General features: G+C 46.4%; 2 long non-coding RNA genes across 2 annotated transcripts in view; one reads left to right on the forward strand and one right to left on the reverse strand.

Moving 5' to 3' along the window:
• Positions 1-1,609, reverse strand: part of LOC104854449 — a 24,592-nt gene extending 22,983 nt beyond the window's left edge. Inside the window, exon 1 of the long non-coding RNA XR_778108.3 lies at positions 1,532-1,609. This is a non-coding gene — a long non-coding RNA (uncharacterized LOC104854449). The remainder of the gene's footprint in view (positions 1-1,531) is intronic.
• A 4,680-nt stretch (positions 1,610-6,289) lies between these two features.
• LOC104854448 lies at positions 6,290-10,213 on the forward strand. Its single transcript, XR_002024985.2, has 4 exons — positions 6,290-6,347; positions 6,738-7,026; positions 8,693-8,954; positions 10,137-10,213. It is a non-coding gene; the product is annotated as an uncharacterized LOC104854448 (long non-coding RNA).
• Positions 10,214-11,824: the final 1,611 nt, after the last annotated feature.

Raw genomic sequence — 11,824 nt, forward strand, 5'->3', positions numbered from 1 at the left:
CAATGCATAAGATTCTAATAAGATTACTGACATTTAGAAATGGGAAGAAAGGAGCTAAAGGTGTAGGGAAGGTGGGATGGGTAGGGGAAGAGTAAAAAGGGAAAAGAAAAAATGTGAGAGAATCAAAAGATGAAAATAAAGTGTTTGTAGATGGGGAGGGGAGGAGGGGGTGAAGGGAGGGCAGAGGTAAGGGGAAAAAATGAGAACCAAGACTTGTCATGTAGAGGTACAAGATCCCAACAATGAATGTAACTGTACTGTATCCCTAAAATGTACCAATAAACTCAATTAAAGGTGAAAAAAAAAAACTTTGGTTGGAAAGTGTGCATGACTCTCTTCTTACTGTCTAAAGTTCCTTTGTAATGCCCTCATGCAATTTTTAGAACTGCTTACTGTATGAGTTTAATTGAAAAATTATACATGAGTCCCCCAATAAGTAGACTTAGAATGATATTATCAAGATTATCTTCAATAATTAGTTGTGACTATTTGTGCTGTGTCAAGGAACATTTTACTCAAATGGCAACATTGAAATATTCATGAATTCTGCCAAGGTGGTGAGGCTGGGTAACTGGCATCAAATCTAGACTCAGAATTAGGAAGTCGCCCCAAATGCATGCAGCCCTTGGGCAGAGTATTGGGGTTTGAGTGTGAAAGAAACAAACGATCTAAAAAAACTGGCGAATCCATACTATCCCCCCGCAGTAACACTGCGTTGGCTTCAGTCAAGAGAGCTCACATCGTAAATGAAGGGCTGCTGTTCCGCCTATCAGTCAAAGGAGAGACCATGTGGATCTCCCCTCCCCACTCTCCCTGTTGTGACACCATTTTCCTCCAGCAAAATGCACCCTCAATGACTTTTTCCATTACCGCTCAGACTTCATTAGGTCTATGATTCCCAAGCTTTAATGTACTTGTTATCAACTCGAGAGCGTGTTAAAATGCCTAAGCAGAGGTTTTCTCACTGGGTCTGGATTACACCTAGCAGTCTACATCCGGGAAGCACTCATAACTTAAAGAAGAAGCAGCGTAGCTTGGCTCAAGGTTTCAGTCTGCAGTCAGCTGTCTCCAAGGCAGAAATGGCGTGGCGGAAGAATGTGATAGGAGGAAAGCTATCCCACCCCGGGCAGCCAGGAGGAAGGGGAGAAGTGGCGCCGGGGACAAGAACACACCCACCCTCCCAGGTCACACCCCCAGTGGCCACCTCCTCACGGTGTGATCATCCGTGGGTCAACCCACTCACGAGCATGGTGCACCCATGGCCCAGTCACCTTCCAAGAACTGGAGGCTTCGGGGGACATTTCATTCTAAACCATAATGCTTCTTGTCATCAGATACAGCTATCCACGAGCTACCCTTTGAAAAGCACAAACTGCAAAGTCCCCTTTTCTTCATAGATTCTCTTTTTCTAAGTTTTAACTACTCTTGCAACAGATAAATGTAAAAAATGAGACTGTGCATTAGAAAATTAGACCGGTTTGAATTTGAAACTTACATCTCTATTCCAATTAACCTTTGGCAAATTACTTACTGTTTTTAATATTGAGGCATTGGCCCCTCCTGTTGTAGTAATTGTCGTTGCCTTTATCTGCTATTCTCAGGGACCCTTGCCACCCTTGTGACATACGAACAGCTCCTATTATGAGTCTTATGTGTGACAAAATCTTTCGTGTACTTAGCTGTTTAGGATCACACTAGACTTACCGCCTAATAATCACTGCAGACACTTTTTTCTCTAGCTTTAGAAACATCATTGTTTTTTCTCTTGCTGTCTCTCTCTCCCCTCTTATTCTTCCCCCTTCCCTTCTCATTCCTACTCTGATATTTATTGTTAAGACTCCAATATTCCCAAAAATATCATAAAGACTCCATATGCAACCTCTTAGATTCAAATCTGAAATCTTGTTTCTAGAGTTTTTCAAGGATTTGTAGTCTGTCTTTAGGTTCATAGAACTACAGTCACTTTATTGAAACAAATTTTTAAAGGCTGGTTCAAGTGAATGCTCCTTATCTCCTGCTTCTATCCTTGATCTTCCTGGCAGTCCCATAAAAAGAATACTACCCTAAGTGCTTCTACCAGTTTACAGACCCTGTGTCTGCATCTCTATTTCCTGCTGTATTTTTAAGCACTGTATTTATAATGTTGGCTTTTAATTCAGCTTGCATACTATGAATTGGTCTGCTTCATATTTATTGAAAACGGTTTTCATTTTTTGCATTACTCCAACAGTTAAATCATTTTTTCCATTTGTATATGGATTAATGTGCCAGGATACTGAGTAATTCAGCTAATTAAAAAGGTCTAAAGCTCATCCTGGGTAATTGATTTATGAAAGAAAAAGGAAGAGAGCTGTGACACAAATTGCAGTGCACTTTGGTGCCCTTTTGGTCTCTCTTCCCTGGGACCAGCGTGTTGCTCAGAGTCCTAGGTTGTCAGGTTCCTGGCTCACACAGACACCACCAGAATGACGCCAGCTCCTCCAGTCGGAGCCAGCCGCAAGACTCATCAAGACTAAACAGCCCATATTCTCATCTCTGCTCGCTGTGAAACTAAGAGAATACATCAGGAAAATGACTGATGAGGCCTGAAATACAATGGGTTTGCAACTCAGTTTGTGCTGCATGTCAAGCACTTAAGATAAGTGAGTAACAGGTGATAAGAAACCCAGAGTCTCGTGTCCTAACCTAAAGAAACTAATTAACTAATTTAAAATGCGAAACAATATGTTCATGGATATTATTCATTTATTCATTTTTATCCTTGATTTTAAAATTTGTACTTACCTTTAAGCTTTCTTGACGTATAATTACATACAAAATATTGCATATTGTTAATGGATACATTTTTATCTTCTTGAACACACATCCCTGATAGCATGTTTCTACAATTGAGATACCAAACGCATCCATCACTTCCAACTTTCCCTTTGTTTCCTGTTTGTGTATGTGCGTCGATATGTGTGTGTGTGTGTGTGTGTGTGTGTGTGTGTGGTAACAACACATACCATGAGACTTTTCTCCTTAGTATATTTCCAGATACAGAAAACCATATTATTAACTATAGGCGCTATGTTGTACATTTGAGCCCTAGGACTGATTCATCTTGCATAACTGAAACTTTATAACCATTAAGCAAGCCAGTTACAAAAGGACAATATTTCTTTTTCTTTATTTATCTCTTTTTGGGGGGTAGAATTTCAAAACGCTGCATTTGTATTATTTTCTATGTGTACCTGAAGGCTACTGTACGGACACTAAGACAGGTATGCAGTAACAGAAAAGAACCCACTGAGATATCTTTCCTAAAAGATAAGGCCATTTAGGGGTCAGGGATTTAGCTCAGTGGTGGCACCATCTGCCTCGCAAGCACAAGGTCCCAAGTTCAATCCCTGGTACAAAAAAGATGAAGCCATTTGACAGAGAAATGTTAACATAAGTAAAGGATATTTTTATTTAGGGTAATACAGTAAAGGGAGTCATTATTGGTCATTGGAGAGATGCAGATGAAAACAACACTGAGATTCCACCTCACCCCAGAAAGAATGGCTGCTACCACGAAATCAACCAATAACAAATGCTGGCAGGGCTGTGGGGAAAGAGGAACCCTGCTCCAGTGCTGGTGGGTGTGCAGACTGGTTCAACCACTGAGGAAATCAGTATGGAGACACCTCAAAGAATTAGGATTGGAAGTCCCATTTTGTCCAGCTATTCCCCTCCTGGGTATCTTCCCCAAAGAATTAGAAGAGTCATACCACAGTGATATAGTTGCACCCATGTTCATAAGGGCACAACTTGTGTTAGCTAAAACTTGGAAGCAGCCCAATTGCCCATCAACAGGAGACTGGATAAAGAAAATGTGGGTTTTTTTTGTTTGTTTGTTTGTTTGTTTGTTTTATAGAATGGAGTACCACTCACCCATAAAGAATGAGAAACTAGAGACATTTATAGCTAAATGAGTGGGCATTGTGGCCATACTCTTAAGTGAAATAAAGAGGATGCATATGTGTAATTACCAAATAATTTCTCTAGTGTGAGAAACTGAAAGTGTAAATAAGGACTACAAGGTATAATAGATAATGTGAAATGGGAATAAAAGGTGCAAAGGGGAAGGGGAAGTGGGAGGGGCGGGGAAAAGAAAGGGGAATGGAATTAGTACGAGAAGAAGAAAAACGGAAACAAAGTCTTTGCAGATAAGGAGGGGTGGAGGGGTTGAAGGGAAGGCAGGGGAGTGGGGAACAAATGAGAACCAAGATGGATGATGTAAAGTTGCAAAGAACCAATGACGATTGTTATTATATTGCATACATTTAATGTACCAATAAAATTAATTAATTTTTAAAAAGGAAGTACTTATTGGACAAAATAGTCATGAAGTTGAGTAAGTTTAAACATAAAATATATCAAACTCACTGTGATGAAATACAGCAGAAACTTTAAGGCTAAGGGCATAATTATTTGGTCTAGCGCTTGTGTTTGAACTTTCCCTCATCAACTCGATAGAAATATGGTAAACTTTAAATCAAGAAATTTCGTTTAAATGTGATAATAATACTGCAATTACGTTTTGATTTATTTTACTTATTGTTATTCCATTGAGGTATAGTTCACAACTGAATTATGTATATGTGCAGGCTGCAGGATTTGGTGATTTGAGAAATATAAACACTGTGAAATAGTCACCATAATCATCCTGATTGACATATACCTTGCCTCACACAGCTACTGCTCTCTTTCTCTGCTTTTTGGCAAAAACCCAGGGATTTCTGCCCTCCTAGAATGCTCCAAGCGTATAGTAAAGTGCTGCTGGCCACGTTGCACACTGCTATACGTTAGGCCTCCGGGACCTGGTCCTCCTGTGCCCCCAGACCAACATTTTCCCATCCCTCCACCTCTAAGACAAAGGTTTCAGCTATTTATGTAACAGGTTTGATGGGATTCAAGTTCCCACAAGGATGACTGGAAGAAAAGCTCACTTTTCAGGAGATGCACCATTGGGTCCATGAAGAGTTCTGGCCCCACATGAGAAGTTGCACTAAACCCCCAGGGTGACAGGGACTGCAGAGCCACACTTGCCGTTTCTCCTGCAGGCCACTGCCGCTACTGATCTGTGGGGGACTCAGTACCTGAAACCACCTTCCTGGGCTCATCTGGACTTGGTCTTCTCCAGTTGACCTATGACCCTTCCCCTGAGAGCTTCCTCCACACCCTTCCTCCATTAACCCCATATGGCCCCAACCTTCCTCTGGATAGCATTAGTGTCTTCTGCTCAGAAGTGCGGCACGTGGCCCTGGACAGCAGCCACCCCTTCATAGCGTGTGACCTGTTTGTCTCTGATTGGACTGTGGCCTCTCAGAAGGCAGAGGCCAGCTGGCTGTGTCCTCGTGCACCTCTGGTCTCACCAGCATGCCTTGGGGTGTGCTGCTCTACTGGAGCGCAGTGCACCCCAGGCTGCCATGCACCCTCTGTCTCTGCCCCCGTTCCGCAGCCTCCATCTCTCTCTCTCTAAAGTACACTGGGTGACTGTGCAGGAATGATGACAGGCAGCCTTCTTGTGGAAGAGTCTAAGAGCAACCAGTTCCCTCCGGTGATCAGACATACGGGGCTGGCCCCATCCCATCTGCACCGACAGAGACGGCCACCAGAGCTCCAGGGCGTGGCCCTAGAGGCCTGTGTCTGAGCTGGGCAGGCCCTGGGCTTGGGTAAGCAGGATGTGTGGACCTCGGCTTGGACTTACTTCTGTGCTTTGGCCAGGAAGCTGTGGCCGTGAGGCTGGGTGTCAGAAGCCTTGGTGGCCGATCAGTCCCTGAGTCCATGCAGTGCATGGAACAAACCTGTGCAGCTCACGGTTCCCATACCCCTAACCCAGCTGCAACCAGGGCTCCTTTCAGACACCATTTGAGGTTCAAATGGAGCCAGCATCAAATGTCAGTAGGGGCCTACCCGTGGGCAAGTTCCAGTGTCTGGCTGCTGGCACCTCACTCTCTTTCAGGTAACTTTTAATATAATTCAAGAAATAGAGTTTTTTTGTTTGATTTTGGTTTGGGTTTTGTTGGTTTTTTTTTCATGAGGGCTTGTAGTTCTCTTTTCTTTTTGGAATATCCCACTGTTTTACATCACTGGGAGGGGAAAAACAATGGTTAGACATAATTCATTTTTAACTTAGGCATTCTGATCATGGCTCAATGCAAAAAAAGAAAATCATTTTGCCTTTTTGGCAGTAAATGAATCTGAGGTCTGGCACATGAGTAACTGTCTCCTAGGAGAACTCAGTATACACTGTTGCCATGGAGACCAGCTCATCAGCCCTCTCTGCTTGAAATGATTAGTGTAGATCATCATCAGTTAAGGTTTGTTTGGAGGGAAAGAAAGCCTATAAATACATCGCCCAGCTTCACAAGCTAGGACAGAAGTCCTGTGCTCCAGGGTGGCTTGGGATGCATTGACTCTTGGGTGGGAAGTCTCCTGTGTGGTCCCCTTCGATCTCCTCTTGCACCAGAGAGGAGGTGGGGAGCTTTGGTGCCTAGGAGAGAGCAGGCAGCAGTCACCTGGGGTGGGGGGCTCCTCAACACCATAGCCTGGCAGGAAGCTGCCTCCAGACATGGCCTGTGCCCTCCTCTGCCCAGGCGTCACTGAAATTTTCAAAGGGTGGAGAGAGGCCCAACCTGTGCCCAAGATGCTCTAGCATCAGCTTCAAGAAAAAAGCACACAACGTTGTTTTTCACTTGGATTTCTGATAGGCACTTTTGACATCATAACAAGAATCACCATCGGAACAGTCAGGCAGTCACACCAACTGTGTCCACTGCTCACCGACTTTTGTCCTTTGAGAAAGAGCGGCACGTGGCAGGCCGTGGAGACATTAGCTCGGGGCCTGGGAGGCTGGGAAACAGGGCCAAGTCCACTCCTCCTTCCTGCCGGGCCTGGCTGTGTGGGAGAAGGACAAACACCAAGGAATGTCTGCGTGGACTGGGCCTAGTGAGACCAGAAGCTGCAGGAGCTGACTGCAGAGCTACTCCTGGGCAACTGGTAAGAAGGCAGAAGGAAGGGGAGAAAGTGCTGGGGGACGGTGTCAGGGAGTGGATCATTCTCTAGCAGGCAGAGATGCAAGATCATCTCCAGATCTGGCACAGCTGATGCTCGGGTTTTACAGATAATATCAGGAAATGTGTTTTCTGACACCTGCTTTAATTTGTGAGAGGTGGGACAGTGGTGATGCTTACATGTGACACCTCTAGCCCTTCTGCCGGGTGTTTAGGGGAAGGTTTGCCCTTGCTTGCCCTTGTCCTGCATGCCTGAGATGGTAGATCATGTCCTGCTGTCACCTGCTCTTCTGTGCCCTCTCCAGACGATCAGTCACGTAAGGCCACCCACCGTCAGGCACACAGACCTGGCTTCTCGTGGGCTAGCGGTGGCTGTGGCTGCTTTCCATCTGGCTTGGCTCATGGCAGGAAGTGCCTGGTGTGACTTACCTCTGTGCTGCTTCCCTCCGGTCACCATCGCCCACCCTTTAGTGCCAGCTATTGAATGGGTCTAGTGGGCTCGCGGGACAGGCCCAAGAACCTCAGTGAACAAAGGACCCAAGGGAACCTGGGTGGCTGCCTGGGCTCCAGAGAGTCTGTCCCACCTCTGGGGCCACACTGCTGGCACAGGGGGCCTGCTGCAGCTGGACACCCAGCCCCAGATGCAAATGGCTTGGCCCCACACCCAAAGCGGCCAGCCTAATAGGAAACGAGTGGGGAGTCGGGAGCAGGGTGAGAGCAGATGTTCTGGGTGGGAGCGTCAGTGGCAAAGGTCAGTGAGTGGCCAGGTGGCCAGGTCCCTCGTCCTGAGGGCTGCGTTCTGGGTGGGATGGTTGGCGGGAATTCAGCAAGGGATCTTGGAGCATTTAGATTTCAAAGGAGAACTTTTATTCCGGAAGAAGCTGGAGGGAGAATGGAACTGAACTTCCTAGGAGAAAAGATGGCCCAGACTCAGCATGGTGGCACAGGCTGAGAGATCCCTCCTCCGGGCAGCTGTAGCAAGGTCCCGAGACGGGAGGGAATGGATGGGGCTCAGCAGAAAGTGGTATCATGACAGCATCAGCCCCTCGGGTACCAGAGCTTTCGTCCGAAATGCAGATCCCAGCGCGAGGCAGGCTGTGCATCCAACCGCAAGCACCCTCTCAGTCTGCCGGGTGTGCTGCGCAAACATCACCTTCTGTGAGCGCCGTGAAACACGGAGGGCCGGGTCAGCCAGCAGCCCTCAAGCCCCCGGGCAGAGCACCCCAGAAGGCTGCCCCCAAGGGCGGTGAGGGCTTCCAGGAGCAAAGAGGGAGCAGCAGGTGGACGCGACCCCTGCACTTCTCCCAGCCACTTGGAGAGCACGAGGCGTCACACCAGAGATGTAAAGGACCCTCAGGGAGAGGCCTTCTGCCCATCCCTTACCTTAGAATTTCTCTGACGTGTTTGACCCTGAGGCCACTGTTTCCTGCAGCGGGACGCCCATTCCTGCTCTGGCACTGTCATTAGCAAATTCACTACAGGGCAGAGGGCTCCTGAGGGAATAGAACAGAGAACGAAGAAGAAGAGAGAAGCCTGAGGTGACAGGGGGTGAAATGACGGAAAGAAAGCTTCTCCAGAGTGAGCAAAGACGGACTCCTAAAATGCATCCATTTTCACAGCCCTTTCTCTCCTCATGCCCTTTGTTCCCATAGTTGTGAGGCAGATGGGGCAGGAATTATGAACCACTCAGGAAGGACACAGATGAGCTCGGGACATGGAGCAGCCGCCAGAGAGGTCCAGAGAGAAAGGTGGCCTTGTGCTGGCCTCGCTCTGCCATGCTGAGACCCCGCAGCGACATTCTCCATGCCACGAAATCCCCGCGAAAGTCACTGACCTGAAAGAATCAGCATTTGCTCGTGTGAACAACATAACTCTTGGCCTAGAAGATAAACCCACAAAACATCGTCACAAAAGGTAATGGAGGGTGGCAGTGAAAATGCTGCCTGAAACCGAGCTTTCACAGTTACAATAGAAAACACTCAGAGATGCCTTTCATGCAATAAGGGTGCCAAATAACAGTGCTCTCACTGAAATTTATTTCTCAGCTAATTGAGCAGAATAGCCTCATCGTTCACAGAAGGAATTTTTAGAAATCGCTGCTTTAATGATTTCATCTCCTGTGCTCTAGTGTTCACCTGGTGTAAAAATGGTCTCGTTCAAAGCGGTGGGAAATGCTGTTTCCTCCACATCCCTGATACCATTGTTGCCATGGTAACTAATGTGCTTTAATGGGAGCAAAGCACAGGGAGATTAACATGCAGTAATAAAAGTAAAAGGGATAAAGTATCACTAGGGTGAACAAATACAAAACTAAAAATAGGCTTAGATGAGGTGCTACTGAGTTTATTAATATAGATTTACAAAGACATGCCAAATCCGTGCTTCAGCTGCCCATGACTGATGCCAGTAACAAACCATCCTTTATAATAATAAGATGTTACTTCCGTTTTTTTCTTCAGAATCCAGCTTTCCGAATTAATACACATTTGTATTAATTTTCTTGAATGAAGCAGCTACAAGTTCAGAATATTTCCTCCACTCATACTTCCTACAGCTTAAGTCAAATGTAATTTCTTCACTGGTAAACAACCAGATTTATCTTTCTGGCAGTGGCTAAGGGGCAATCTTTACACTAAGCTTAAAAGCAAAAATGAAAATTAGTCTCACAAATAGTGCCGAAGGGTAAAAGGTGAAAAAAGTAAGCTCCCAAAAGGAGTGAAATAAGAACAAAGCAAGAGAAGAGGTAGCAGGAAGAGAGAATGCCGGAGAAACCTTTTGAAGGACTTCTTATCCCATCTAGAATGTTCTGACACGTGCTGTAATCAGGGCCAACCCTGAGCACGCTGCACTAAATGAAGAATCTCGCCGTGATGGAGACACATGGCCTGTGTCTATCTGTGTACCACATGCCTGGCGTGGTCAGAGCCACAGAGCCAGAGCGTGGCAGCCAGGAGCTGGGGGAAGAGCAGAGTGGGTTGGGGCTTCAGTTTCGCAAATTTAAAAGAGTTCTGCAAATGGAGGGCCAGTGATCACACAAAAGTATAAATCTGCCTAACAGGGGATAAAGTGTCAGTCTTGAACATCTTAACATTTCAGGTTCTCCCACAATGGCGGCAGCTCAGCCCACAGCCTTGCTGCTGCACTCTGCCCCATCCTCTGCTATGAAGACTTTGTCCTCCATTGATGGTGAGCACAGACCAGAGCGTCCACATTGTGTAGCTTCTGAGGCAGACTCCCGCCCTGGGATTCTTCACTTTCATCCTCCAGGCTGCCAGAAGTCTCTCTCCTCCAGTCCTGCTCCAAACTTCTCCCCCTAGGATTGGCCTCATTTTGTAGCAGGGCTGGTTTCTCCCTCACTGAACTCTTCCCCAATCCTGGCTTTTTTCTCCATCTGGACTGAAAGAAAGGTAAGAGCATGCCTTTGCAGTATCTGACAAGCCCAGAGTTCTGTGTGGGCAAATAAGCCACTCTGTAAAAACTGAATGTTATTCCCTTCAAATATTCTCCAAGACAAGGAACCTCCTCTTCCTGAACATCAAAGAACAGCAAATGTACGAATAAATGCAAAATTCCTTCTTAAACCTGCTCTGATTTCTGAGATGCTGTCAATGCCAACTAAAGCTTGTGGACTGGTCTCACTGTGAAGATCGGTTTCACCATGTTTCTATTCAAGTAACTCCAGTGGATTACTGTCTCAGTCTGTCTTCTGTTGCTGTAACTGAATATCATAGACTGGGAAATTTATGATGAATAAAGTTTCGTTCTTCCAGGCTGTAAGGCCAGGAGGATCAAGGTAGTAGAGGATTTGTGTCCACAGATTCAGAGGTGGGCAGAGAGCCCTGAGTCTGGAGGGACACATCCGACAGCCAGAGCCAGACTAGCTTGCATAAGACCCACCCTTGAGGTCCTTCATGAAGCCAAACCCAGCCTTCATGACTTAATCAGCTCTGAAATCTCACCTGGTCCCAACTCCTCACCTCTTAAAATAGAGGTTAAACGTCAGCATGAGTTTGAGTAACCATAGTAAACACCAAGAAAAGCCCTGCTCCATATTAGACCTTTTCGCCAAAAGAAATCTGCCCAAGTGGTGAGAGAAACCAGAAAAAGAAATCTGCTACACTTCTGTTTACTGGAGATAGACAGGTTAGAAATAAGGAAGAGTCAAACTGTAGGTTAACACCAAGAGTACCACCCGGTAACTTCTGCTGAGAAACTCCCCGCAGAGGGATGGACTGTCATTTTTGTCTTCACAACCTGCAGACAGGAGCAGGATATGATTGTCCCTATTTTAGGTATTTCACACAAAAGACCGTGCCTCAGAAAAGTGCAGCAACTTGTCCAAAACTGCACAGTCAGTAAGCGAAAGAGTCTGGATTCCAACCCAGGTCTCCCATTCTTTACCTTCTGCCCAACTCCAAGGGTTCCTTGGGTTGTCACTCTCGTGAGTAGATGAGAGTGATTTCCAACTAGCACACCAACCTCTCTAAGGAGATTCATGCTTTCCTCCAAGAGGGGCTTCACGTCAAATTCTGGTAGGTAGGGCTCGGTGCTCAGCTTCCTCCAGGGCCTCGGGGGCCAGGTCTGCTCCTTGCCATCAGGGTCACCCCAGGCCCTGTAGTGCAGGAGAGAGCTAGTTAGACTGACGGCCCGCGTTTCAGCCAACCAGAAGAGCCGGAAGCATGGATCGCCACCCTTCTTTTCTGTCCTCTCAACTTGATTGATTCTGGGCGGTTTTCCAAATGAGGGGTAGAGTTCCTGGCATCAGGCTCCCAGCCTCCACGGAG

The sequence above is a fragment of the Fukomys damarensis genome, unplaced genomic scaffold (genome assembly GCF_012274545.1).
Source record: "Fukomys damarensis isolate Sample0158 unplaced genomic scaffold, DMR_v1.0_HiC HiC_scaffold_7, whole genome shotgun sequence".
NCBI classification, from domain to species: Eukaryota; Metazoa; Chordata; class Mammalia; order Rodentia; family Bathyergidae; genus Fukomys; species Fukomys damarensis.